The sequence below is a fragment of the Spodoptera frugiperda genome, chromosome 30, assembly GCF_023101765.2.
Source record: "Spodoptera frugiperda isolate SF20-4 chromosome 30, AGI-APGP_CSIRO_Sfru_2.0, whole genome shotgun sequence".
NCBI classification, from domain to species: Eukaryota; Metazoa; Arthropoda; class Insecta; order Lepidoptera; family Noctuidae; genus Spodoptera; species Spodoptera frugiperda.
In genome coordinates, this window is record NC_064241.1 from 8595009 (window position 1) to 8622227 (window position 27219).

General features: G+C 33.5%; 1 long non-coding RNA gene across 1 annotated transcript in view; it reads right to left on the bottom strand.

The window, feature by feature from the left end:
* The window catches only part of LOC126912817 (uncharacterized), a 78301-nt gene extending 51788 nt beyond the window's left edge, over positions 1-26513 (bottom strand). Inside the window, exon 1 of the long non-coding RNA XR_007707463.1 lies at positions 26241-26513. This is a non-coding gene — a long non-coding RNA (uncharacterized LOC126912817). The remainder of the gene's footprint in view (positions 1-26240) is intronic.
* Positions 26514-27219: the final 706 nt, after the last annotated feature.

Below are 27219 nucleotides of genomic sequence, written 5' to 3' on the forward strand. Positions count from 1 at the left end.
CATTATTATCAAGCAATAACGATCTTTATTTCAAATTGAATAGTGTTTGAAGTTGGTTCAGCAGAATTACACATTCCGCTCGCGTGTAAGTGCACGTCTAGTGGAGCTGTGAATTGCCTCAGTGAGTCAAAACTGTTTACCAAAGCAAACGTTCCCACTGATTGAAATCGGAGGAAAATTCGTTCACTAAGCAGTTGAACAACATTCAACGAGAGTTTATTTGCATTCTGATGGTCTTTATTGATCGACTGAATGAAAATTTGCACGAAATGACTTATGTAAGAGTTGTCGCTGTGTTTTTCATGGCCTTTAGTTGCATAATTTGATATTTATCTTAGAATTAAAAATACATAAAACTGAAACTGGGTTGAATAGATGTACATAATGTGAGTTTTACAAAAGAATTTATTTTATGGTCGTTTAAATTTTTATATACCTAAGTACGGCACATTTTCAGCAATGTCTTTATGACACCTAGAAGACAAAAAATATCTTAAGGCACATTTATGCCTATTGCCTATTTAGATACATTTATATACCAAATTCGCTTACCAAAATATAAATTAGAGCTTCCAATAAAATATTCATAATAATGTTTCCGAAAAATCTTTATCCGACGATATCGTCTGCTCTTTGTTGATGTCAGTAACAAATAATAAGTTTTATGAACTATATCGCTATGATAAACGCTCTCAGTGGCCTCGACCAACCGACACACTCCCCGGTTGGGGTCATTGAACGCCATTTCGGTTATGAAACGGAGTACACTCGACAACACATTGCTTACGTTATTTAGACACTGATGAATTAGATACTTTGGAATACTTACTTTTTTTAATTTCATATATCTATTTTGTTCGCTATTTAGATAGTGTTCAAGTAAACATTTAGGTGTTACAATTAAAATTAAATCAATCTGATACAATAGTTTTATAGAAAGAAAAGAATCAAGAAATAAGGTGTATCTTGTTCAGCTATCTCATGCAATGCAAAAAGACCATTAAATAATATCGATTCCAAAGAAAATGGCGCAAATCTATAAACATGATTTATACGAGGTTGTTTCATAGAAATTTTATTTATTATATACAAGCCGTTGCATGTCGAAAATATCAAAATGCATTGGAAAATTATTGGCATTTGTCAGTAAATGAGAATTATGGTTTTCGAACAAGTTTCCTTAGAACACGTCAAAATTGTTATATTGCCGATTTATTTTTTAATACTTCAATGTTAATAGCACATTTATAACGTCAAAAGATATTTCATAGATACAATAAAATTACTGCATATTTGAAAATAATAGTAATAGTTCTATGTGTGTGAGGTTATGAATCGTTCCGAGTAAAAATAAACTACTTAAAGGTGAAGGCACGTGTCTAATGACGTCACAGATCGCTGCTCTCCCATTGGTCGATATTTTTGTTTCATCTACCCTCTGATTCTTCAATATCTAATGGCTACATTACATTCTTTGACACGTAATAATTTGTTCAACATCACATTTTCATTAATTTCATTATTGGTTGTAGTTATTCAAACAACACTTCATAAATTACTATTTTTTCGACGGCCATTTTGTAAATGGATTTGTTAGTAGGTATTCCTGTCTCGCTCTAACATATTGGAACAAGCGTATGTTTGTTTCTTATAATTTTGTTGCTATCTCGCTTTTGTACCTACTTTGCTTTTCAGTTTATTTCTTTTAGTATAGTATTAAGAATTTATGAGACAAATATTTTTGTTCCATCCATCAAAGTAACAAGATTTTTTTTCGATGTAAATATAATATTTTTTTCATAAACTATTATTATCTTCACATTGGTAGGTATAATTCAAACATAATAATATTTAATCAAATAAGATACATTTTAATTAAAAAAAACTCACCTAAAATAAATCCGTACAAAATTGATGAAACCATAATAATTTTATTATACGAGTAATAGCTATTTATTCACATAATCGCTCTATCCCTTTAGTTCACTTCTATACAACAGTATGGTTCCCTTGTAGTTCCGGTTTCCACGCCACGGGTTCAACCGAACACTTCATAATGTGTAGGACATAAGTGAATAGCTACTGCATAGTTGAGTTATAGACATTTATTAGTCATTTATTTAGTTTGGTAGTTTATGTGAGATTATTGTTATTACTATCTATACAAATTGTTGAACACAATGCAGAGTGTAATGCAAATTACTTTGTGTGTGTGTGTGTGGGTTAGTAATTTTTTTGTAGGTATTGGTTTTATAGTAGGTATGTGTAATCTATAAATAAGCTATAATTAGCCATAATGGCTAATTTACTATTAGGTATAGATTTCTTTTTTCAACTTTTGTGGCTACAACATTTTATGACTCAATAGTCAATCGCCAAAAATATAATCATAATACCTAGGTTTGTTTGACTCTACAGGGTAAATTTAACCTAACTTTTAAGACCAATAAAAGACTAATAATTATACCTACGCTAGATTCCTTTGAGTATACTCAAAGAATTTGGATCAAAGTAGCTTCTTTATTAATAATAACGTTTATATTTGCTAATACCTATGATACAACATAAACCATAGCAAAGGAAATAATATGTACGATTAATTTATATCCAAAACCACCTAACCCTATCGCCGGCACTAATAAACAAGTTCAAAGTGTCCACCATTCTATAACGGATCGGCGCCATCTTGGTTTTTCTAAAAAGAACATTTGTCACCAACTTAAAGCAACTTCTTTCATAAAATATAACAAATACTAGTTGGTTAAAGTAACTACTTCCTCGGATTACATGCGCAGAACATAGAAACAAACACATAAACTGTCTTTATAGCCCATATTAGTCTATTTTATTGACCCTTACTCAAGTATATTTTGATCTAGTCAATTATTTTTGGCGTAAATCAAAAATAGTTATGATAGAAGAATATCGCGTACATATAATGTAATAAATGATGATTTAATACTTATTACTTGAAACCTATGTAGTATTTTAAGTAAGGGACGTATTGATTGCACTATTTTAGTTATATTCTTACTTGCTTATACAAGAAGTCATTGACTCTTAATCCTTGAACTGCTTTGTTAATAGTAAAAAGATACTCTATGTATTTGAAAAGATAACATGCTTCAAAAATCAATTTTGTGTAGCCAACTTACGGATAAAATGCATTATTAATTTCGCAGATGTAAGAGTTATAGCTTCTAGCTTCTATGCTTACATCTTGAATCTCTGAGGGAGGACGTTTCACAATTTGTATGGTCAAATCGATCGTAGTTAAGATAACTCACGATAAATCGTATTTATGTGTATGTAAAACTGCAGCAATAATTTCCACGTCCAATAAATACCCACCTACCTCAGCCAGTTTTCTCCAGCCATCATGAAATCAATACAACAATCGAGAATCGGAGAATCTCTTCATAATCGGAAAAAGCTTGGGGCGCGTCGATTTATTTCTGAAAAGAGAAAGCATCGAAAATATCGAGTTCGTCGACACCCACTCTTCCGGGGTTCCGTATTATATGCTGAGGTTTAAATAAATAAATACTTCGCGTGAGACATTGATTCTTATCGCGTACCACTGAGATTTATTCGGGGCTTTCGACCGGATTTATCGTGTTACAAGGAACCCGTTCCGTGCCTACTTAGCTCAGTAAATAATGCCCCACCGAAATTAATGGTGTTCTTTCTTTAAATAGATGACTAAATACCGTGGCTCACGTTATCTTAGTAACCAAGGCTTGTTTATATTGCTTGCCTTACGTAATCCAAGCTTTGGTTTCCATTAAGACAGTGACCCCTTACTACTGCATTATCGTATTTCGGTTGGTCGAGTATTCTTGTTTATTACTGACCAATGAAATACGGAAGGAATGAGTACTTTTGTGAACATATTTTATCTAGTACGATGGCTTCTGCATTAATCTTTGTTGTGGTTATGTAGTCTGTAGTTTATATTATTTTACGTGACCAAGGAATACCTAATGTAAGAAAGTTCACATATTGTTAAGCTACCAAAATATTGTATGATCTACTCATAAGCATTATTCACAATTGAATTATAACATTTAAATAACATATTTACATACTCATGCATGAGGTACCTATAAAACTAAAACACAATTATTCTCTGTTCTAGTAATTCCAAACACGTTCAGTTACAAAGACATTTAAAAAATATTCCTCAAATCAATCGTCAACACCCATTTGAAGCGAAATTATACAGCGGCAAACACATTTCCATCTTACCCACTTTAAAAAAAAAAATCGGTTAAAACCATTAATTTTCATCGTACACCTTCACACCAAATATTTAAACCTTTCAATCGGCACTTCATTGAAATGTTTATAAATTAGCAAAAATGAGGCCCTCAGTCAATGTCAACATTGAACAGGGTAGGTAGGTAGAGAAGTTGGTCTGGTCTGGAAATGGAAGACGAATATAACCAGCCTTGAAAAACACTTTGTACGATGTTTAAAGGTAAGTCAACACTGTGTGCGTTATCGCGGTTATTTGTAGCCTACGATATTAAATACGACGCACAAAATAATAATTCACTTTAATGTATGGGCGGTAATACACGAACGGATAAGCGTTTTCGGAGGCGAAATGCTGTTTAAGTCATGTTGAGGTGCTACGTCGATGTTCTGTTGTGGGCAATTAATTTAATTGTTTGGGTGATACGTTGTTCTGTTAATTGGATAGTTATACAGTTTTTATAGTCTTTGTCGCATTGGTAGAGGTAACTTTATGTCTGTGTTTACTGAAATTAAGCTGTAACCTCATTAACAACTGACAATTCCAAATAGTGCATCAATAAAATATCTTCTATGACTTTTTAAACTCCAGCAAAACGTTAGCATTTTGAGTCACATTTTCAAACTCATTCACTTCAAACTTTCCCATTTAACAACCCCTTTGCATTCCAAACTTTATTAACACATGCTACACATTTTTTAAACATCCCTACACAATATTTTACATTACACTTTAGCTTCCGTACACATAAAACATTATTCCTAAAAAATAAAATAAAAACCCCTTATCGAAACCCATCAGAAGTATTTATGATAGTTTAATAAATAATTTGAGTGAATTTTACAACCGCTTAACGCACGACTGAGCTCATTTTCCTCGCAGTTAATTCCTTTACGTGACTTATTAATTAGTTACCCTCCAATAGTGCACGCACTATGCCCAAACCTGAATAGATTTATGCTCAAACCAACAGCAAAACAGCTGTGTACCACCACGTTTTACGATTACACACCATTTTGCAATCCATTGAACTTTAAACTTCAGTAATTTGAAAAATCTTCAATAGAACCAGAAGATAACAAGCAATGTGTATCGGAATAAAACTCGAAATTTCGCAGCTAACAATTTTGCAGGCCCCATATAATGTGTGCGTGTAGTAGGTACATATAGAGATTCGGTACAACACAGAAATCCACTTACCCCGTACAGTGGGGCCCTTAAGAGTATCACGTTAGCTGTTTACAAGAAGGGCTCAATTTATTTATTCGTTCATTAAGCAGCGAGGCGGGGGATCTCTGCGAGAGACGAATTTTAGGATAATGGCTGTATGGTGTGCTTATGAGCATAGATTATTAAGGCGTATGCGGTTGATAGTGGAAAAGCCGTCGAACAAATAAAATTATACCAACGGCCCTCATTAACTTTTATCGTTATTTTGCAGCTTATCATTTTTTGTACAACGATTTCTTTTCAAACAGTAATTTCGGAATTTTGCCTGGAGCTATGGAATTAAATGTGCTTGAAGTAAGCTTCCAAAAAGTAATTTTTTCAACTTTGACTATAAATAAATTTTGTATTTAATTACACTATTAGGTAAATTATACAAATCATTATTGTATATTATGTATTTATAATACACATCGGTAGTAGTACGGTAATGTTAAACATTGTAATATTTTCAGCACCTAGAAAAATGTTTGCGTTAGAATACAAAGCTATAAAGCAAAGAAATCGATTTAAAAAAAATCAAAAATAAAAACTATTACAGATAATAAATCAATTACACGAAAGGTTAACGAAACAAAAACGTGAGAAACAACAAATCGATTCATCTCAATCGATAGCTAGTTAAAATGAAATCGTCACATAAACGGTATTAAACAAATCGTACCTGAGATTCCCATTACATGCGAGGTGAGAGAAAAAAAGAATCTTCACATTTAAATGGAGAATCTTGCAGTAGGTCGAAATATTGTTGAGCGTTTGTGATACTCTGTGGCTCCGTATCAAATCGAAGGCTATAAAACTGTACGCAGTTTTATAATTCTGCCTTACAAAGGCGTTAGATTGAATTTGGCGTGTAATTCAATAATGGTGTCGGAACACCGGCGGCACTCATAGTCTGGCCCCGACTATTAAGTGCAATCAACAATTTGATACAGAGAGATTGACCTTTTGCTATGAAATCGCGATGCAACTCTAACAGGATATCGTTAGGAAGTGTTGAAGTTTGAAGTATATCGTAAAACAGCTAAATATGGATATTTCAATATTGGAAACGTATGTAAAAACCAAATTATTTCAGTAAAAAAGAAAGGCCGAATATTAGAATCGTGATCAATTTTTTTGCAAAATTTATAGAAACTGTTGTTTTTATTAGTAATTCATTCTAGAATATTATCTTTTCACAGTTACTACTCTGAGTCAATGTTAGAATTCTATACAAAGCCAAGCCATTTATGAATTAATTGTTAAACAATTTTGATACCCAACATTGAACAATGAAATTAATAGTGTAGCCTTGTCGTACGGTAGTGTGTGCGTAGCATTATAATCCTCTTACCGCCCGTACTTAACTACTACATACTGTACAAGATACACTTCCAAAGAATTTGTTAGCAAAGACATCTCCTTTACGATAATGTTCGATTTTCTATTAAACTTGAAAGCGTTCCACGTCCCACATTCTTATCTCGAATGTTCTACGACATATTTTTCCAAAGTTTCCCGGCGCGAGCTTTCAGGCGGCCGCGTATAAAGCTCTATTCACACATGGCGGGAGATAAGGTAGCTTTCACACCATTAAGCCGCGCGCTGGAGCCCGGGGCTTTTCCAGATTAGATTATACACTCGATTTATGACGTCATTAAAGCTTTGATAATTACTCGGGACAGGCTGCGTAGGCGAGACGCGGGAGGGACGAGGCGGGCGTGCGGGGGCAGAGTGCAGGGTGCGCGGCGGGGGCGGGGGTGCTTGTACTGTTTGATTGGATTCCTGGTACTGCGAGGGTTAAAGGATTAAAGTTATGGAGATTAGTTCGCCGCCCGCGGCCGCGCTTCGTTTATGTTAAAAGGTCTATAGAGATATGTACGGATAAGAGATTGGTTATTGCCAATTGTGATACCGTGGCAGGTTTTAATTTCGCCTCGGTTGCGTCCGTACGTGTACACTTGTAAATAAACTCTCGATTGGTTTTAGTAACAAAACAATAGCTTACAATGTTCGCCGATATATCGCAGTGATACGATTCGTGAACACGCAAACGATATTATTTACCAAGCTATCTACATGTGTCTGATTAACACCGCTAGTATTCTACGAAATTATCAATATTAATTGCTAACTAACTTCTAGCACGGAATTAATATGTATTGTTCCTACACTCGTGCCACTTTACTTAGAAACAATTTACCTTATCCAGTACTTGTTGGTACTCGTAGAAAATGGATAATTCAAGCTTGTTAACTCCAATATAAAGTGATAGTGGGCCGACAATTTTGCTCCAATTTGCTTGGGCAAGGAGAGGACACTGTCAATGTAGCATGGTCATTGTGGTCAGTAGCTAATTATTGCAAGGGCAACTGATTAAAAAAGATGTGTAAAACTAAAAATATGAATTAAAACAGTACATAGGCGTATGAGATTGGTGTATAGTTGCATTTCTTAGTTCTATCATTGTAATAATACAACATGTTGTACAGTAAAAAGTTTAATTATACATATTTGGAATCCGATAGACTCGCAAATATGTAATTGTTCGTCAACTGATAAGTTCCAACATTGGTACATTTATTTGTAATGTCATATTCCCTAAAACATAAAACACAACTAAACAGGTCTTAATAGAGCCCCCTCAAAACTTCAATGCTTTCTAAACCGTTATAAATTACTTTAAAAGGGATCAATTTTCACTACACATGCTCCTCTCTGCCTTTAATACTGTAATTCAAGCAATTATGACCGTTGCTACTTATGTATTACAGGCAATTTTCCATCACACCGCCCTCGGGTGTTTATGAAAAATGTATATTTTCTGAGAAACAAAAGTTGTTAAGGCGAGTTACTGTAAAGGCTTATCTATTATGCCTGCACATATTTCCCTAGTCGCTTGAACGCAAAGTAAGCGAGAAATTGTTTTCCTTTTAAAGTCTAGGTATAAGTTGAAATGTTTATGAACCATTGTTTGGACTGAGAACTGGGCAATATTGGAAGTCTACGGTAAAGGAATGCAATGACAAATATTGTCCATATGTGGATTTGATTTTTGCGTCTCATTGCGTATCATTATTATATACGTGTTATGATTCTTCAAAACAAATTAAGTTAATAACATCAATCAACCTTAATGCTGTTGTAATTACACCTACTTTCAGTAATTAAGAGTTACACACATAACAATAATCATAGAGCTCATTATGAACACTAAAATTACTTAAAATCATCCTATATCTTGTACCAACTTTATAGTCTAATTATATTATTAAAGCGATTTCACCTACTCGACCCAGTAAGAGGGTGTTTTAATTTTTTACTCACTAAATACTTCCTAACCGGTACCTAACTTTTTGTCCGGACATTAGTGCAGCTATTTTGGCCTGGGACCACCCATCAGGGCCTAATGGGCGTCCGCGAATGACCCTACAATTAAGTGTAATGAGCCGACCCAAAATGCCGAAGCTACGTATAGCTATTTGAATATCTATCTAGATAGTGTGTACGTTCGTGTCTTCAAGAAGTGGTCGGAATTGAATTTTAATTGAATTGTGGGTCGATGTTACATTTTTGTACCTTCAATGGTATTTTTCTATCTTCAACCAGTACCTATGCCTAGTTTTATCATAGCATACGTAGACAGTTTAAGAAATTATTCCTCTTGCTAAAAGTATTTCAAGAGAGCACAGTAAATGGTTTTCAATGACAATCAAAATAAAAACCTTAAACTGTCTGGTTTAGATACCTTATGATTTATATAAAACTCGTTGAGATAACACTAATGAAAAATAGAAACTATTTTCCTTTGTCAGTGATTAGATCTGGCTCACTATACATATATTTGACCAAAGATTTTCCTACACACTATAATGTACCTTACTAACCCGGAAACCTTAGGCCCACTCCATATTTTAGCAACGTAACCCATTAGAGTCTATTAGCGTCACTAAATGGTGCATTAAAAGTGTCCTATCATAAGTCCGCTCGCATTTGGCAGCGGCATTGTGATCCTGATACGTCGAACAAACGCGTTTAATGATGACCAGATGAGTTCCTGATGATGTCATAGTATTTGATGCTGATAATAGACGAGTATCTTGTTATTGAAATGATTTTAAGGAGTGAATGAAGGCTTTGGAACTGGCGCGTAATGCCATTGTACAATGTACACCCACTTTTCACCATTTATATTATAAGTCCCATATGGGTGAGCTTATTGCCATAAACTGGGCACTATTTCAGACTCCGTGCTACTACTGATACATTTTCGATATTCCGAAAAAAGCCCAGCAATACCCGATCCGAGAATCGGTCCAGTCTTTTCTAACCCGACAGTCGCACTTGCTCGACCAACGATTCAGTCGTGAGATTCGGACTGTTCTATAAAAGCATTTTGATAAAGGCAAGCGTTTTTGAGAAAATAGTTTGAGCTCTATGTTCAGTATATCGTTTTCAATAAAATTCTGCGTATCACTGATAAGGTAGGTACACTATAAAGATGCACAATATTATTTTAGTTTACAAAACACGACAAATTGATGCAGTAAAAATTATCAGCCAAACATTTCAACGAAATACAATGCCTTATATAATCGACAATCTAAATAAATACGAGCGTCATTGTAACAGTAACAGAGAGTAACGGTATCTAATCTGGCGTCCGTACTACGAGCGGCCCTGTAAGCTTCCGATATTGTCCAGTCAAAATAGGCGATAATTATGAAATGTGGCGCCGATTGTCGCTCCATTAGGCGGCTTTGTGGCTTCGGCCAGTACGTGCCCGCTTCTAGATATGCAAATGTATCTACTATCTATATAGCAACACTGATTTATTCACTGACAGCACTATAGTAGCTATATGTCCGCCCAATAACGTGACAATAGAATATTAATTTTTAAATTGATCGTTATATCAACTTACCGATGTCGAAATAATTACGTTGGTGGGCTCGTGCTTGATTATAAATCACAAACTTAATTATCAAGTTTTTAAATTACAACATAACTGAAATAACAACTCACGCACCGTTTACAACCAAGGTAAGTAACAAACTGAGTTTTTTTTAATGCTAAAATCAAAATTTCTTTGTTGAATACAACGTTATCGTTATTGTCCTCATCACCTGCTAAATTGCGCGTGACAAAACATTCATAACAATTATAATTTTTGTGCAACAACAACAATAGGAGAAAGACTTTCTTCTAAAAAAGTTACGAAGGTGTAATTATCTTCGTACCTTTGTTTCGTAACAAGTCTAATGGCCCGGAACACCTTTGCACATTGTCAATGTTACTCTAACAAGGTACTTTTTAGTGGTTTACGGTGCAATAAAATCGGTACGGACAAGGCCAAACATTGCGGGATTCCTTACTATATTATTCGCAATATATTAGAGAAAGGTGGTCTTAGATTTTTTAGAAAATAAATTTTTATTACACTTCCTTTCAAGGTTGCGTCACACGGTTAACCCATTTGAGGCCCGAAAAATTGTTGTTTTGTCGCTGTAAGGGTTACGTTTTTTAAACAAAACTTTGTTTTTTATTTTACATTTTTTCGTAACAACAGGGTTCCGCGAATGCGCTCTCTACAAAAGGCTAAACCGTTTTGTTAGGCTAGTTTTTGTTTTGTTTTATCGAAGTTAAATATACGTTTGAGGCTATTGTGTTAGGGCGAGTTTGTTGTTAGCCATTTAGTCTGGAAAAAATCCTTCTTGTGCACGCTTGTGCTGATATCTATGAAAGATAATTGAATTATAGTTTAACAAGATTATCTAGTGAGAATTTATTGTTTCGAGCTCATAAAGTGGATTAAGTTTATTGGTGTTTATCAGTGTGATAGTAAACGTGTATGGATGGAGGTAAAAGCTAAGTAAGTTACTTACTTTATATCTATTTTTGGATTTATAACAAAATGGAGCAACTTATTTAACAAGTAACTAGATATATGTTTTAGGAAATGTACCTAGATGCATTAACATTACGTCAGTTCCTAACTTATAGACCTTGTGGTTAACTTATAGACTTTTTTTTGAGGGACCAATGACTTTTCCCGCCTTGGGTAAGGTGAGAGGAAGTGTCAGACGCTTTCTGACTAAAATCTACCCCGGTACTACTCCTGCTTTTCCGAGCCGGAGCCCGGTAAACCCGCTAGGTAGTGCGCAGCTCCGGATTAACTTATACATTATAGATATCATTTTAAAAATACCATTATTACACAATAATGATTGTTAAAATAGTGAGAGTTATTTTGTTTATACATAAATATTTTTTTATTCTTTTGGGTCTTTTTACTTGTACTGATCTGCATTGTTTTACCATTTTTGTGCTTAGAAGTAACGGTAACACTATTTGCTAGGTTCAAAGTGTTGTTCAAATACCTAGGTATGGTGAGTCGTGAGTTGAAAATGCACCTTATTTTCACTTTGAGCGGGAATGTATGGGCTCGAAGTAGGTGCGCAGTGTTCTTTCCTAAAAAGGCATGTTCTATTCAATTTTGTGAAAATATAATCTGTGTGTGGTGAAATCGTTCTTATACAGCCTGTTTTTATTACCAGCCAAATTTTTTCTGAAAGTTAGGTATCATTAAAAAAAATCCATTTTTAAATAACCTTTATTATTTGTAACTTAAACCTGCTACACACAAACCACACAAAATTACCACCGCAAATTCTCCGCTCCCCACACCAAAGGAAAAATACCATCAAAATTGATTTTGAAGAAGCTCATAAAAGTCCAAAACGAACTTCGTAATTGAAGCAGCTCCAAGCTATAAGTGAGTGCTCAATTACATTGCACAACCAAATTGAATTGGCTCTTGAACAAAAATACTGGCCACTTATATTGAACGCCTATTACTAAATGAACCTTTAATATAGTTTAACATCTATGTATAACTATATATATTATCAATATAGAGTTGCTAATATGTGTTAATACATAATAAGACTGATTGCCACTTTTACTTTTAAAACTACACATTTTTTGTATTATACTCATAGTGTGTTTTTATTAGTTTTAAAGATATTCCTTTAGCTAAAATTATTGTTTTTTTTTATATATCTAAGTAACCTAAAATCTTCAAAAACATCATTATGGTGTCCACACAGTAAAAAGAAAAGATGTAGGGACCTCTAACAATACATTTATCCTTCATCAACCACATTTAAAAATGAACTTAAAACAAACCTAATGATTTATGTCTATAAATAAAAAGATAGTTCGTTATATTCTACAATAAGTCTTGTGTCGTCTAACAGTTGCTACGTTCTGGCATTTCGTAAGGTCGGGGTGCGATGCCTGGTGGTAACAGCTCAGTGGTTTTCAAAGATGTGTCCCGATACTGGTGAAAGTTTATAGAGTGGGTAAAATTCTTCGTTGCATGTTCTTAAAGTCAAAGTCAAAGCATTTGTTTCATTTTAATCCTTAAATAGGCACTTTTGAAACGTCAAATTGAATTTTCCGTCGGTCTGTCTGTCGGTGAAGCTAGGTGCTTATTCCAAAGTGTAATTTCGAATAGAGAAGATCGAGCAAGAAACTCTATGTTAGTAACGGTACCTGTCGAAATCTTACATTTCTCTTTATCAAATGAAATAAAATAAATATTAAAAATTTTACAAAATTAAATTCAGTATCATCAAAACTGAAATAGTTTATCAGAAATGAAATAGTCTTACTCTTAAAAAAATGCAATTCAAGCCTATTATCCTCCATTAAAATCTGCATACAACCATAAAAATAAACGCCAACCACAAATCTCTTTCTTCCATACGTCAGTAATTATTCAATCAAAATAAGAAATTATTTTCTTACTTCGAAGCAAAAAGTAGCGTTTGCACCAGATTCACACACAGTTTTTCCCTCAGTTTTTGTAGCGAACTTGTTCATTTATTCATTGGCCATGAATTATCCAACACGCGAAGTGGAAAAGCTAAATCAAAGGAGCGAACATCTGCATTCCAATGAAAGTTTGAGAACCAGACTCGTTTCAACAACTGTGTTACTATGGTAATACGATTAAATGTCATTTTGAGTTTTTATACACTCCCTTGAGTATGGCTTACATAAGTGATGTCATTTTGAGTTTTTAAAGGAATATACGGCTTACATAAGATGCTATTTAGTTCAAAAAGATTGAAGACTTAGTTAAGGAGTTGCGTGCAAAATTGTGAGAACTGATAGTATGTACTACTAGGACTTGTAAAATAAGGGAAATCAATACATTTACTTACATGAGGCTATTGTCATCGCATTTAGTATCTCAATGTGGAGACTAATTAGCTGTTGACTGTGTGTGGTCAAAGACTCAATTTTATTAATTAGATATATGGATTCGGATTCAATAGAATTATTTGAATTTCGCTGTGAAGATTTAATACAATTTTCTACCCTATCATACCATAGTTCTCCTCTATACTAAAATGAGCAACGAATAAAACCCAAAACTAAAATTCCGAAACGCAATCACAAAAAAGAACGTGAATAATATTTTTCCAATCGTATTTCAAAAAACCATTCTAAATCACATCGAATATAAATTGTCAGGCAACCCTTAGTAGAGGTCTTTACGTAGTCCCTCCATAAGTCAGGTCCTCGTGTCTGGCAGTAGATAGCGGCCCCCCTCCCACCCACATAAACTTAATACTACATAACTCACACTTGAATAAATTATTGCCAACTTATTCTTGTTTGTAGAACCCCTTTTTGCCTAGTCTTGTTTATGCTGCGCAAATATCTGATCGTATGCGTACATGACTGATGGGAATGTAAGAATAGTTAGCATTATTGAGTGCGATAATTGGCTGCAATGTTTGTTTAAGGTGTGTGTTTTGTGTTTGTTTGGTTGTTAATTGTGGTATGGGATTTTGAACCTAATAGACTTCATTTTCAATATAGGTACCTTTATCATCCAAAGCATAATATTACATTTTATTAACATAAACAGTTACATAATTATAATATTTTTTGGCGTCTGTCTCGATCCACTTGTAGTACTTGAAACATTTATAAAAAGCTAAATCCTAGACGGTATATTAGACTTCTCAATAGGTTAAGGTCAAAAAGATCAATTGAAGGTTACATTTATCTAATAATATCCAGCTACTTACAATAATTCTATATCAGATGATTTTCTTTTTTTCGTGGGTTTTCATATTACAAGTCCAAAAACCAGTTCAACCCATTAGGTTGAATATACCTACCTAAACCCATATATTTATACGAAGCCCGATTTCCCAATAACCACTATCTTCACAGCATTTTAATACAGAAGTCACCAGTTTAACATTAGCATTACTCATGAATATTGATTGGCCCAAGATTTATAGGATTTCCAAAGAAAAAACATATATTCCGTGACACGTTTTAAATCGATATGTAAATACTTACAAAATAGGTACCTACCTATACTTACTTACATGTGGGTAAAATATGCTGTCACCTTAGCTGTTATTTACTATAGGTGGGTGTAAAAGACAAACTCTTTTCTAGTTTACCTTTCACTGGCTGGTTTTATAAATTTTGATTTTGGAATAGTGTTTTCGAAAACGTTTGAAAACAAATGAATTTGAATTCAAATCGAATTCCATAATTTTAGCTAAATGCCTACCAATAAAGTAGCTATGGATTTAATAACCCGGAGAAGAAATTATATGTGTTGTGGTGAAGGATTTCCAGTCACAACAGCATCTGCATCGTTACAAACCCTTACATTATACCTCATTACGCCTCCTCACGGCTCTACGTGTTTTCAACGTATCATTTCGTGGTCTTAAAATTACCAATGTACACAGTATTCATTCGCTTACTGAGTGCTAATGGGTAGTTTCCAATTTTACTTAAATATTTTATGTGAAGATGTGTACTTGGAATATCAGACTTTATGGTTTCCTGGTTTTCAAAAAGAGCCTCTATTTTTAGTTGCGGAAAAGTGGTAGGAGTATTTCAAGAAAAGTGGTCTAAGAGTCTGAGGAAATACCCAAAGCATTACTCAGTATTGAGAATACCTAGTAAATCTTTATGATTAGTTCTTTATGAAAATAAATTTTCCTAACCACAATAGGTAAACCAAGACCTAGAGTACCACGAAGCAGTACTGAATCACACTAAGTGCTAAAGAGCCATATCCTCTGTTTTTTTTTTCTCAAAGCTGAACCGTGAGTGGGCTCAGCCAACGATACGAAGGGCCTTTATCTCACCGTGATGTATACTCTGTCACGACTCGCTTCAGACGTGACCGAAATGCGAGCCGATTTATTCTGTTACTTAAATAACTGCTCGGACTTTGTTTTGATTCGTCATTCGAATTTTTCGTATGTTTTTTAAAATTTTATTTTGTTTTATTCGTATGGGAATTTTAAAGTGGCCAGCGTTCGTTTATCGAATTAAGTGCTTAGATACGAGTATGGTATCGTCACGTTCTCCGTTTGAATTATTCAGTTCGGTGTTGCCTTTCGTATTTTTAATGGGTTATTTTTCTTTATAATTAGAATAACATTATCAATACAAACCTTCCAATCGTTTGATAATAAATATGTTCCTTCAAACAAAATTCAGCAATAAATAACAAAGCGGATATGCCAAACAAGGAAACCTCTATCTAAAATACATATAACAAAAGCCGTTGAGAAACATAAAACCACAATTAGTTGCATACAAATCAGAATGCGAACATTCCTTTATCCTGGTCTATCTATATAGGTACTGGGCAGTAGGCTCGGTTGTTAGGCGTGCTTGTGTTGGCGACTTATGGGCCCTGTAAAAAGATGTTCCTTCACTAGCTACGATAAAGCTACAAGGCCCAGGGGTATTGCGACACGGAAACTGGAGCTTTTCTCTTGTACCTCGAATCTATGTAGGAACTATAGTATAAGAATGGATGTTTTGTTTGGAACACCTTGCGCAGACAGCTAGCTGTTTATTGCCTTTGATAGTGGGTACGACTTCCTAGATAGTTTAGGGTTTGTGGTAAAAAATATTCAGTTAGTATATTTTTAGTCGGTGCTATTTTAAATCAAATATCTAGACACACGGCAGTGTGTCCGCCAAGTTCGAGCAAAAAACCGACACACCGGCCGTGGGTTATATTACACGAACCATTTCGGGCCAAGTTCGACCCACCTATAACTCAAAATCTATTTTATCTACGCATATGAAATTTCTAGTATCTGTCGAGATCTACTTACTTATCTAAAATATAAAATTTCATTAATGTACCTATTGTAGGTCTTGAGATATTGACGTCAGAAAATCGCTATTTTTACTATACACTCACTGACTGACTGACTCACTCACTCATCAAAAACCTAGACCACTTCCAATGGTCGTATTGACTTGAAATTTGGCATGGAGGTAGGTCTTTAGGCCAAGGTAAAGGAAAAAATCTGAAAATGGCCAAGTGTGAGTCGGTTTTAAAAATAATGAAGGTGTAAATTCATACCCCTAAGGAACTAAAACAAAAAAATTATCTATATCTTCCAATGGTCGTACCGACCTAAAATTCGTTACGAAGGTTTGTATTTAGTCAAAGTAAAGTAAAAAAGAAAATAAACCTTACAAAAATAAATGAAATCCCACCCAAAACATAAATGTGAAAGGCTGCCAAGTTCGATAATATTGGAATGCTTCGCCTATAAAAGAAGTGTGATCTAAATAAGTACCAAGTTCCATACACAGACCTCAGTTAAAAATGATATAACTTGGCAAGTTTTAATAGAAAATTATATACTTGACTCATTGCGTTTAGTAGGTTTATAACAAAGTGTGTGAAAACTTGCCAACTTGTTATATCATTTTTAACTGAGGTCTGTGTATGGAACTTGGTACTTATTTAGATCTCACTTCTTTTATAGGCGAAGCATTCCAATATTATCGAACTTGGCAGCCTTTCACATTTATGTTTTGGGTGGGATAAATTGTACTCTAACCGCCATACTCAGAATAATTTAATGGTTACTTAACCCAGTCTTTAGCATTTGTTTTCGGAACAAAATCGTTACTAAGGAGTACTTTAAGTAGGTAGTTGTTAAATGTCTCTAAGTGTGGCAGTAGGTAATACAATGTATTTTATGTCTGAAAATTAAAAGTGAATCAGTGAAATTAAGTTATTAAATATCCTACCATAGAATAAAATCATTAAGTGATTCTAATCGCTAGGGAGGTACTTACGTATTTACTTTATACCCAATAATTGCTTGTCATACGCCTGTTACAAGGAGGAAATGTTAATCATACTACTTTGTTGTCATAGAATTAACCTGTCTATCATAATTCAATATTCATTAACTGCACCTTAGTATTAAAGGGTAATTTATTCAGCAAGACTGAATTAAAATCATAATCTCCTAGTGTAAAATATGTTTTGATTAACGAAGCGATTTAGATAACTCATATTCCATTTATAGGAAAATTAACAACAGTAGTAAGTCAGTTTTAATTAAATGAACAGCTCCAGACACTATCGCTTTATTCAAAATCGATTAATTTTCTTCAAGAACTCGATTCAGTTTCTAGCTATCTTTTAAATGTTTTAAATTTTAATTAATTGGCGATAAGAATATTATTAAATTAGCTGATAAATTTTATTAAATGCAACGCCATGTGTTTAAAATTTAAAAATATATTCCGATAAATAAACGTATATTTTTCATAGTCACGCATGTAGCACAGGTGAAATATCGGGACTGGATAGTAGACAGCTGTTACCAATAATTATCTTTTAAGAATAAAAATGTAGCGTTAATATTAAAACTCTTTATATATTTCACACTGGCCGTCAATTAGCAAAAGAATTCAAGACACATAGCATATTTAATACATTACTAAATCAAAAAATATAAACGTACTATCGATAAGTCACACTCCCTTCGAGAAAATAACAACGCGAATTGCGATGCAATCAAATGCGTCCGTGCAGTTAATTCAACGACATTTAAAACATTGTTGGGACACCCAGTTACATGTAACACAATATTCTCCAGAATATCAAAACTTGTTCTTTGGTACATAAGGTTCAGATTTAAATGAGTTAGATAGTATTATAGGCCGTTTTTAGTGTTGAAAGATAAGTAGATTTATAAGACACTGAACGATGTGTAGAATATTGTCTGAGGTCCTGACACTCTTGTTTAATGTCTCTGTTCCAATGAGATTCCACTCTGGAAATTATGGGAACAATGTCGGTTGAATTCTGCCACCTTTGTCACTTGGTATAAAATTGCGTAAAGTTAGTGTTTTAGTATTGGTTATGTTGTGCGTTATTAGATGGCTTGATGCAATTCAGAAAATTCATTGATTGAAACACAACGCTCGGTTGTTAGTTAACTAACACACACATTTTATTCTATTTATGTTGCGCGAAACACCTATTTTTATTAACGTAAAAGATAATAGGTCCCTATATTTGTATTGGCTGAATATTTTTATTTATTAATATACGCTTTATTGTACATATTTAAGAAGCCTAGGTTACATATATTTTAAGTAATATGCGTACAATGGGCGGTCTTATCATACGGTCGTTATTTCTACTACAATACTACTCATCATAAGTAAATAAATAAATTAAACTGTTTGGAAAGAGTTAAATTTCCGTAGAGCTGAAAGATAGCAAATATGTTTTTCTAAATACAATTCATTCATTTATCTTTCAATTCATTTAATTTTAGTAACTGTTATTATACCAGTATACACCTATATTATAATATAATACACCTATACCCATTCAATGCTAAATATTATGTTACTACAATCACAGTTCCTACTACATAACTGTAATTATTTCAACCTATTTTATTCTAGTCACGAAAATGCATGTCTGCCAACCTAAATATTTTCCTTCGCACAGTCGTAAAATACAAGGATAAAAATTTGCATAACAATACATTTCCTTCCCTAATCCAAATTGTAATCACATTCATTAATCAAGAAAGTGTTGCTACATAGCTATGAGTATGGCAAACAATGGATTGTCATAGTACTATGATAGCCGAAATAACATTTCGCATACGTAATTTAAAAGCAACGTAAAATAACACGAATGAATCATACGTACCGCGCTCGCTGCTTAGGCACGCGATAAATTCCTCTAGGCGTTTAAAAATAGCTGACACCGAATAAATCCACTACAATGTAGAATAATCTCTTCAAGAATCAAGATTACGGGGTATAAAACCAGCCATACACAAACCTTAAGTGTTAAGTGATTAACGATTAAATAATAAGCCGCCGCACACTCGTAAAACAAAGATTAACATACAGTTACGGGTGTAAATAGCCTATAACTTTGATTTTTACGACTAAATAATCGTAAAGGAACCCTGGTAAAGCGGCTATATTAAAGAGGCGAGTTTGAATGCGGTGGGCGAGTGGAACTACACAGTTCTGTAATCGGACGGTTTTTTAATCGCGGACAATGCAAACGGGAGGCCCGTTGATGCACTTTTATTTTACGACACACTCATAACATAAAACGCTGAATGTCTCAACAAGGGTTATCAGCAGTTTGAGGGGCAGGAATAGAGTTATAAGCGTATCGTACGCTACGTTTAGAGACTCTAATTTCGGGAGATATCTTATGAGTTGACTTTTGAGCAACGATCAGCTGATTTTGTATGTAGTTAAAGTGATAAACTGTTTGCGTTGCCCCTTTCTTTTTATAAGTATGTAAATATAGAGGTATTTTTACTTTACAGAGAGCGTATACTCACAATATAACTCGTTCTAAACACAGAATGATACACCCCGTTGGTCTAACCACCTAATTTCGCTGCGTCCGCACACTGCGCCCATTATGGTTTCCCTGGGCCAAAATTCCGTGTAATTAAACAACTGAAATTTTAACAGTGTCCAGTATAAATTTAATAAGGATGGGCTATTAAGAGTGTAAATGGACCAAATGTTTGGCTTTCGCCAAAAACCAAAATGGGGTCTGCGGAACGGGCCGCTGTGTAAGTTTCGATCGTAATGCGGTGGCACTAGGGAGCAACGTGTGTAAAATGTATGCGCGTATTTTGTTCATAAAAAATAGATAATATTGTTAAGGGTTAAATAAAAAGTAATTACAATAGCATAAACAATCCAGTTGGTTCTAAAGTAGGTACCCAAAATTAAAAAATGTCCAGAAAAAAAATCTATATCCTAAATTTTACACACGCAGTCTTTAAAAATAAAATAAAACATGTTGTACAAAAACGGAAACAATCAAAATAACAATCGCCTAGATTTTAATTGAACAACGGAACAGAGATTCTCGGCGAGTGCCGGGTAAACGCCGTGAATCGCCCAATAATAATGAAAGTGATGGCTGTGACGCCGTCGCTGTATGAAGCGGCAGTTTTGGCTACATAAACAGCCCGTATACTACCCTATCTTGTACAAACAGACACCTAATATAACCCTTAGCTTGTAACAATACGGGTTATTTTTGTGTGCCGCAAGTATCAAGTTATAGGAAGTCTTTGTATAGCGCCCCCCTCCACGGCAGGGAGGGGCCGGGTCGGCTCACACGTCGACAAAATGGCCGACTTTTTTGTCGCGAGTGATTGGGAACGCGCGCACTGTGCGTGAGCCATACGGAGCGGAGTTAGAAATTAAAAATATGGAGTTTAAATATTGGTTGTGGCTCAGATGTGTTATCTTTGAGATGTTCAATTGGAAGATTAATGCCTGTGTCGAGTTGAATTATGTGTTTGTTAAATTGTAAGATTGTGAGGTTTTTTTTAAATGGTCTCTGGTCACATATTTGTAATTCATTTATTTTTTCTTTTTTATGAATTGTATAATTTTTAAATTGCCTAATATTATTATTTTATTAGAATCTGTATAAACTTTAAATAATTATTAACAATTGTTAGAAATTAATGTTAAATAATTTATAACCCTGTGCTATAAATTATTTCAACAAAAATATGCGATTCAATATTATGTACAAAAAAGTAGGTACTTATTTAGCTACATGTATCCTGTTGTGATTTTTTTGTGTCCATAAATATCACGATTTTATTTCTAGCGACGCCGCCTAGAAGTATGAGTGTCCAAGTTTATTGGAAATCCCATGCTTTAAAGAGAATGAAAAAATATATAACTCAGTAGGTATAAAAAATATTTAACCTTTTATTCTATAGGTAAGAGAAATAAAAAAAATCAGTAGTAGTATTTACCTAATATCTCATATATTTTTTTGCCTGTGATAGGTATCCAGCATTAAAACAAAATAAATAGGCAAATATAATTAAAACAAATATATTGAATAAGTACCTATCACTTCTGGCGTCATATAAACCCATCTCAACCCATGGGGTGGGTGCGGATATTTTCAGCCGACGCGACCGGCGCCGAATGCCGAGTGCCGACCGACTTTTTTGTTCCTCTACCTCCACTTTCTAGTAGCTAGTTGATACTTATATTATAAAGAAAGAATAAAAATGTATTTATTGGAATGTAACGATTTAATAGGGTATTATTTAAGATGTAGGTAAGTAAAAGCTTGTTATTAGGAAAATGTAACATCTTTGTACCTACGTAATTAGAGCCTACCTAAATATGAAATATATTTTTTAAATAAATTCGTCTAAATAACAGTACTTATAACGTACATTTTTAAAACCATATATTTGAAGATTAAGGTTACAATTGTATCACCCTACTAATCCGAAACTTCTATGTTTTTTATTAATCTATGTAACGCAATTCTGTTACAAGTTGCTGAACAGCCAACTTTCTACCATACTAATAAATATTAGCACCACATATAAAATATACTAGATATGTATAATTATAATGTTTGGTTTCCAATTCCTCTTACAGTTGAGTGATTATTTACTTTTATAGGTATGCAGGAATGTGTAAGCCCGTTCAACCACATGAATTTAATACGAACACACATCAACAATTCTATTCACAAACCAAAATTAATTTCCCTACGACAGCATAGCAATAAATAACCAAAAACCAAACAATTGAATGTCGAGAAAACAAGACAACAAACAATGGTCTAACATAATCAATTCGAATAAATCTACTTATTCATTCAGGGTAAATAAATCGTAGGCGCGCAATGAATAAATCTCGAAAATTAGAATAAGGAAACTGATATTAATTTTCATGGTATACAATGGCACGTAAGCAATGGAATAGTAAGGTAATAAAGTATGGTGGCCCTGTAGGAAATTATCTGTGACGCTGGCCCATTGTACTAGCTGCGAAGACACCTATCTACTTTATTCCTAGTCCATTGGTGTTCCCCGATAGCGTCCTAGTGTATGTAAAACGCGTTGCAACGAGTGGGATGCTACAAGTTTCTATCTACCCAAATGGGGTTAGCTGAGAAAAACTAACTGCTTTTTATGGTGTCCTTTTGGTCCTACTAGGCATAATTCTCCGCCGTATTGAAGCGAAGATGTCTGTTTTCTACAGAAGGATGTGATTAGGATTTTTTGTTGCGAATTATAATGAGAAATCGATGTTGTACTTCATAACTTTGCATAAGTAAATGGAATGTCACCGGTCTTGCTTACTGTTTGTTTCGGACTGGGGCCTTAGCGCGAGTTTGCTCTCGATGTAATCTCGTTTATCGTAAAGCAAAATCATACGAAGCCATCTGGTACCGAAAAGGAAAGTTCTGTCTGCGGTAAAGAGGAAAAAAGGTTTACTTAGATGTATTTTTTATTAATAAGCAGTAATTGAAGAATTTACAAGTCATTAATTTAGATTGATTCTAAAAGAAAAAACTGCTATAAACTAATGACAAAGTGATTAATCATGAAGAAGGTACCTAACAAGCTATTTTACAAATGCATGTTCTCAACACGCTAAAGAAATTACGATATTACGATAACTAGTGAATCTTCTACATAGTAACATTCAAATTGACTATCATAAATCACCTTGCATATTAAATAACTCAAAACTCAACACTCATTTGCAAATAATGACTATTGTGTAAGCAAGAATTTTAATTGATCAACTGTGCACGCACATTTCAAGAAGCAATTAGATTACAAAGTAAACAGAGGAAAACAATTGCATTCATCCGTTAGGTGATAAATTGATTGATTTCAATAGCCTTGAGACTTGATTACATCACAAACGTCATTCCTTCATACCTAAGCATCGCTCAATAAAACGCTCACGCGATGGAACAAGCTATCGAGTGTGAAAACAAACAATGCGCAGGAGTTGAATGTTAAACTACATCGGCGCCGGCGCACGTGCTGCCGATATCCGTCGAAATATTTATATTTTTATTTACGTTTTATGTCCGGGGTTGCGTTGGCGACGACGAACGAACGGCGAGACGTGAAACGATGACACCCAAATAGGAACGAGCTTTTTTCGACCACCATTACATTGTATGCTGATTGATTCTAATTCTGAATAGAGAAAACCTGCTTAGTTAGGTACTTAAATATTCCTAATTATCTATACAGTAAGGTAGTAAATCGTGGCTATTTCTTTGAAAAGGTCATATGTATAGTGTATATCAAATCTTTTACGTCCGCCAATACTCATAAAATTTTTGATGTAAAATGTAGTTGAATGTTACATAGTACCTACCTAGGTGCAGTACAATCACTCAGTTGGCAATGGGATGATTAGCCCTGAAGACCATTTTCAAATGCCAAGGCAGACGCTTGAGGCTCTACTATCGACTATAAACTAGGCTATATTGGATATGAATATCTAACGGTGATTTACATAGAAAAATGATGCTTAACTACGATTATTATGACTTCAATCAAGGGATTTGCATAGTGTTTCATTAAAATAATTTGTCTGAAAGCTTTTCAACAACGAAAAAGACTCTTTGGTCATCCCAAACGGCATCATTTTGTCACCAGAGATGTGCTATGTAGCTAGTCTACGAAGATGTACCTATTAACTAAACTATGAATCTATTTGATCGTTTCCTCTGATACTAAGCTATGTAGCTGTACGGGGAAGATGCGCAACTCAATCGATAGTAGGGAAGCACGCATCCATAGCATGCATCTTTCCATACCTATAAAAAAATAGCTTAACTGAATCTGTCTCCACCAGTGCTATGCCATGTGTACCTATGAATATGATTGGTGGAAGCTAAACGTATCCACAATAACATATACATCTTACAGACAATATAAACCAATATTGTAATGAGCAATGCTTATAATCACAAAAAAAAAACTTGAAAACCCAAACGCTGTTAAAAGAATAATTATTTTATTTTTCTTAACGACAACGGCCATGAGATCTTTATAATTTAATAGACTTAAGGAATTCAGGACCACCCGCATACAAAGCAGGCTAAGTGCTCACATATACATAAATAGATATCTCATAGTTGGTACTTTATCTAACACAATTTAATATACATCCACTCAATACAAAACCAATTAAATAATACTATAAGTTTTTTTATCTCCTACCATTTAATTGCCTTCACCAACGCATGTGTAGCTATTACACTATATTATGTAGGTACATCCTGATTTTTTTATCAACAGCCAGATTATTTCTAAAAGTTAGATACCATTCAAAAAAAAAAAACTATTACTTATAAAAAAATAACCGACTTCACTGAAGAAAGACGGTTAAAAATAACAATAAAATAATCAAATTGACTTTGACATTTTTTGTTTGTTTCTTATTTAACCCCGACCTTCGAAATAAAAGTTATTTTAACCATTTTAGTGTTCTTTTTATCAGTGAGTGATTTCAGTGAACTCGGTTTTTTTTTTGTAATAGGCTTTTTTTATTATTTAAAAATAGAATGTTTTAATGATACCTTACTCAGAAAAGAATTGTCGGTAATAAAAAAAATCAGGCTATATATACTTATTAGGTATATTAAGCAACTGTTTAACCTATATCTAAGATATACAAACAATACATAAAGAGACTTCATCGTCAAACAGATATATAGCTATTTACTAAACACTAGAGCTCTTTTTATAACAGCATCGTGCTACGGCAAAATTCGTTTTCCGACGGCGCGCGGGACAAACGTGATTACGAATTTAAATTGCCCAATCAATTTTTAATTTGCTTGCAGTACCAGTACCTTTATCCGAACAATAATGTGTTTGTTCTATCCTGTTTTAACTAAGAAATCATTTTTATTACAAAAGTAATTAGGTTTGTTTTTGATTATTAATTACTTACGTAGATGATATTTTTAGTTGGCATATGGCTATGAAGTTGGATTGTTGCCAAGATTGCCCTTGATTGGCTAAATAAGCATCCGGTGTTGTGTAGTTATATGTTTAGTATTTATGTATGTAGGTACATAGAGTGATGTTGTGGCATTAATTTGATGGCCATACTTAGATACCTATATGTTACAAATTGGGTTTAATGTCCAGTCAAGATTTACAGATCATATGGTTTGTTATTAAATAAGTAATTTTTATCGACAATGTAGGTATATAAAAATACATTCAGGTATTACATTGGTTTTCCTGCTTTAGGTTTAAGTTTTCATACCTTATCTAGCTCTACAGACCTTTATTTAATGTTTTCTTTAATTAAAGTAAAACAAAAAACACTTCTCGAAATGGAACATTGCCATAAACCTGAATAAAAGTAAGTTTTCAGCAATTAAAAGCTCTTTACACAGGCCTGAAAAAGGTTTTTATGTAGGTAAAGATTTTATTACCTTAATCAGACATTCAATGAAATATTTCAGTAAGGTTGACATTTTTCATGAAAATTGTATCCAATTTCTCCTTTACAACCGATTAAAAATTAATTTGAAATTATTTTACAGCTCAGAAAACGCGTATCGTATTGCACTTACATTTTATTACCATAAGAGTGACAGAGATAGATATAGGGCTATCGATCTCTACAAACGGCGCGTCGCCAACGAGCGTAATGGCGGACGATACAAACACATTCGATATTTTAACTATTTAATTGATTTTCCGCAAATTTTACCACTAAACTATAATACCAGAAGATGGTAACACTATATTTTAACACTTAACACTAGTTTCCAAACTATTTAACTGCAAAATAACACATTTTGGAGTAGATAAAATCACATTGGTCGTTCGTCGTACAGCGCATCAGTCGCCATATCCAAATTCCTATATCCAGGGACGAATTTGAATGACCTTGAGATGTGACTAATATTTTTAACAATTTATTGTAATTTGTAGTGAGTGTTTCTATAAGTATTCATATAAATCACATTATTTTGATTTAAAATAATTTTATTTTATTTAGTTTTAATTTTGGAAAATATTATGTATTATGATTTAAAAATAATTTAATTTATTAATTTACTCTAGATTAATTTACATTTTTAATTTGAGCAAAATTTTCTTACACGGTAAATAGCAACATCCATGGTGACTAGTGTAAGGGATTTGCTCTAAACAATTTTCTATTAGCATTTAACAGTCAAAATCTTAAATTATAGATAACTTAAATGTTATATAAATACCTATATTCATTACCATCAAATGCCGTTTTCATATATTTTTTTAACTTTATCGTCAAATTGTAAATACTACCTTTTATTTTTATTTGAATAAAGTCAAAGTCAAAATTGAATCTTTTATTCTAATTAAACCGTAAATAAGTACGTACTTTTAAAATGTCAACAAAAAAGAAATGAAATAATACGGTCGGTATTATTTGATTAGGTATATTATAAATATTACCTACATCAATACAATATTGAACAAAAATAGATTTTCTGTTAATAAATTCTCCATTGCTAATTATAAAAATATTTCATAATTTTTTTTTTATCCATTTTATGTACCTAT